Source organism: Nicotiana tabacum, chromosome 16, assembly GCF_000715075.1.
Source record: "Nicotiana tabacum cultivar K326 chromosome 16, ASM71507v2, whole genome shotgun sequence".
Lineage (NCBI taxonomy): Eukaryota > Viridiplantae > Streptophyta > Magnoliopsida > Solanales > Solanaceae > Nicotiana > Nicotiana tabacum.
Window position 1 is genome coordinate 93,806,667 of NC_134095.1, and position 4,382 is coordinate 93,811,048.

Here is a 4,382-nt window from a genome sequence, read left to right on the forward strand (position 1 = left end):
CTATTCCTTACCTTATAGGAATAATGGTCCTAAATACGCTCTAGGATTTATAGGACGGGACGGGTAATAGCACGCAATAAGCACTCGCGACCAATCCACACGTTTAATTAACCTTTACGGAGCGGGAAGGGTAGAATATGGAGATGATGACGATGCTCTAATATCTCGTGCGAGAATGATTGCTGGGTATTGCACCAAACTGATTCATATTATATTTAAACCTAGGACCCCTTTTCTCCTTCTTTAGTTATCAATGTTTTCTTAAATTAGTGTTTTCTTCAACTAAGCTTTCTCCTTTTAAAATCACTTGTGTCTTTCTTCTTTCAAAATTTTTCAACTTGTTATGTGCAAACTTTGCTTGTTTATTCCTACTCTTCTTAAAGTCATAATTAAGCATGGTCGGGGAACCACACTAGTGGATCTAGAGGGGTGCTAACACCTTCCCCTCGAGATAATCTCAAGCCCTTACCCGAACTCTGGTTTATCTTTCAAAAAATCTTATCATCTTTAAAAGTGTCCTAATGCACTATAATCATTAGGTGGCGACTCTTCAAATTCCATAACCCGATTCCTCGAAAGGGAATAAGAGTTGTTTTGTCCATAATGTCGTAAACCCGATTTTGCCTTCTTTTAGGAGGGAAAAAAGGGGGCGTCGACACTTAGTCCGGCTCATTATAGATTCTGCTCGAGCATCAACGATCTCAGCCCTGACTTTCAAAAGATCGAGCTCGAGCTTTGCAATCATTTCTGTCTAGGACAAAGCATTGTCACGAGCTAGGCTAAGTTGAGCTTCAAAAGCAAGAACTCTGGCCAGAGCATCCTTCCCCTCCAAAGCCTGAGCCTCCGCCCGAGCTTTTAGTTCATCATGGTCATGCTTGGCCCGGCCAACTTCATCTCGAAGGCGCTCCAGGGCATCTATCTTTTTATGCAACTGGAATAAACTAAGCGTTAGCCTCTAGAACCAGTGGGCGGAATGCACGCTCACCCGGGACAGAAAACTACCTGCTCCTTCAGGCGGTTCTCGTAATTCAAGCTCCAGCCCACCACATACTGAAATATACCAACTTGACTTCTTTTTCATCACAAAGGAGCCTAAGGGATCTCTCCATATCCAGAGTTTTCCGTAACCTAGCTTCACAATGAAGCAGCCCAAACTTAAGCTTGTCAAAGGCCTACAAAAGAAACCCAATAAGGAAGGGAAGGCACGAAGCTAGAAAGACTTGTGCCGAAACTCACCACAAAGTGAAGTCGATGGGCTTCCTCGAAGACCAAGCACACACCTGCCAATCCAGTCCCTTCGGCCCTAAGAGAGCTAACTCTAGTCAAAGCACGGTCCCTCGATGTATGCGACCCTGGGTTTCTAGTGTCTCCCTAAGTACTGCCGATGGAAAAGGAAGGTGAAAACAATGGAGCAACCCTCTTTCCATAGCCAGGATCCGCAGAAAAGGCCAGCTTGGACAATGCTTCCGCTCCGATACCCTAGTCCCGTTTTGCCTTGCTTTGAGCGCCATCGCCCTGAAAAATCATCTCTCGCTTAATGTTGTCACTCTTTAGCACGGGAGTTGTCAACCCTCCTCCCTCTCATGAAGAGCACGACCTCGCCTTGAAAGGCTCTTTAATGCCTGTAATAGCAAGATTAATACGCACAAAGGGAAAATGCTTCTCCATTTAAAAAAATAGGGCAACATGCACCATGATGTTTTGGTCCCCATCTACCCCAGGACAAAGCTCGCCACTTGCGCTAATCGCAAGTCGAGTGGGTCGACAATTTTTGGACCCAATTCGATAGATCAGGAACATTACCCGGCGCCCATGAAACCGCTGCAGAAGAATAAAGAAGGGCACGATTACAAAACCAGTTCTCGCCATAGGTAAATTTGAGAAAGCGTGAAATGCACCACTTACGCGTATAATTCTATTCCTCAGGGAATGGAATAAGTTCCACGGGGATAATGTCAGCGGTCCACACTCGGACGAAACGACTCATCCATCCCTGGTCTACATCTTCCTCATCATCAACAACGAAGGGCGTGCTCGATCGGCATCGCAAGGTCAACAGACCTTGATAGTGAAAGGGTCGGTACGGCCTAAAGAGGTGACTTAGCGAAAATTCAAGCCCCTCTTTCTCAGTGAAAAATTTCACCAACAACACCGTTCACCAAAATGAAGGATAGACCTGCGCCAAGGTAACTCGATACTTTAAGTTGAAGTCGAACACAACCCTGTCAAGGGGGCGCAGTATGAAAGGGTACGTGTACACATTCAAGAATCCATCGGCAAGATCCGTGATGCCCACCCAGGGAAAATGCATGTAACACCACTTTCTCTCCCCATTTGTAGTCTTTTCTCACTAAATCAAGATGCTCGTATCCTATCAAAGAAGTGGTCTTTGAGGTGTACTCTCGTTGGTCCTGGATGCCGGAGGCGAAGCTCTCCTCTCCATGTCGGACAGACCTCGGCACAGCAGCTATGGCCGTGAAAAAATTGGAGAACTAAAGCAGGAATCCGATAGTGCTAAAGTAGCGAAATACTAGCGCAGAAAATGAAGAAAAACTACTTAAAATGGTGGGATCTCCAAAAAGAGCAGAGACAACTCTATATTTATACATGGAGGAAATGGCGATGATCTTCCTACCTCAAAGCCGATTAGAATCACTGATCGATGCCATCATCGCCAGTCCCAAGGTGGTACCCGACCTCGAGGATCTCCACAAAATGGAAGTTAGGTTTTAAGAAGCCAATAATGCCTTCGCCAGTCCTGAGGTGGTACCCGACCTCGAGGATCTCCATCAAATGGAAGTTAGGCTTTAAGAAGCCAATAACTCCTTCGCTAGTATCGAGGTGGTACCTGACCTCGAAGACCTTCATCAAGACAAGGCTAGGCTCCAAGAGGCCGATGACACCTTTGCCAACACCGAGGTGGTACCCGACCTCGAGGATCTACATCAAAGGAAAATTAAGCTCTAGGGAACCGACAATATCACCAGTCCTGAAGTGGTACCCGACCTCGAGGACCTACATCAAAAAGAAGTTAGGCTTTGAAAGTCCAACAACACCATCGCTAGTTCCGAGGTGGTACCAACCTCGAGGTCCTCCATCAAAAGGAAGGTTAGGATCTAGAAAGCCAATAACATCATTATGAGACCCAAGGTGGTACCCGACCTTGGGGGTTTTTGTCAAAAGGGAATCAGGCTCCAATGAAATAAGCATTTAAGCTCCATTCGTATGGGCTTGGCCCCGGGGCACCGTCTGAGATCGGATAAACCCCCTTTCAAGATCTATCTATAGCGCCTTAAGGCTATTTACACTAAGCTCAAAGCAATTTTCTAGGTTGTCCAAATTTGAACGAACCTCTGCTCGAGGACTGCCCTCGAGAGATCAAAGGCAGTCCCTGTCAATAGGCCTTCGAGAAAATTTCTTCTCAAAGGTTACCATGGAGTTTCAGTAATAAATCATGGTTTCAAGGCCCAAAACGTTACTTTTAACCTACTCAAAGTCAAGGTCCCAGCGACCCGAGTTCATCAACCCGATCCAGGTTCGATCCAAGGGATCGCAAAAGGTTCCGTGCGAGGCCATATCAATCAACCGAAGGCCAGAAAGAATACTCACACTCGGGTTTGATATTTGCAACAGCAAACAGAGTCATACATTCAGAGTCTCCACAAACATAAAAGAATATAGCAAGCATCAAGGACAAATTAGAGAAATATCTTTGTATTCATGAAACATTCGGTTACAAAAGCCCACGAGGGGTCCTTACATATGATTACAAAAGCCCACGAGGGGTCCTTACACAGAAACAAAGAAGCGAGAGGGTACATATGTAGTGAAAGCCTGGGACCTAGTCTACTCTCGAAGGTTCATCTCCGGTAGCAGCATCTCCGAGCACCACCCCCTCGAGCATGCATCCTCGACAGTGATACCTTCGACCACCACCTCCTATAAGTTCCTAGATCAATCCCACGAAGCAATATCTCCAAGGGCGAAGATGAAGAAGAGGAAAGCAGGAAGGCAAAAAAGAGGAAGGTGATGCAGAAGAGGCAGAAAAAAGAGACATAGCCCGCCGAAGCCAAAGGTTGAAGATTCGGCGTGCTTCCACCTTACAGGACATCATGCCGTGTGCACCATTTTATCCCCTGGAAAAAGACCCGAGGGGTGAAATTCCATGCTAGGCCAAAGTAGGAGAGTGAGCAGTACATTGATCGACGGTGATACCGTCCCCTTGAAGAATGGGAATCGGCAGTACATTGAATGACGCTGAAAAGACAGGTCCATAGGATGCACCAGTTATCGTGAAGGTTTACATCGTATGTATGATATTATCAGCGTGCCATCACTGCAAGAAGTCCAAAGAGTTGGATGTCAAAATCGTTTCTTATCAC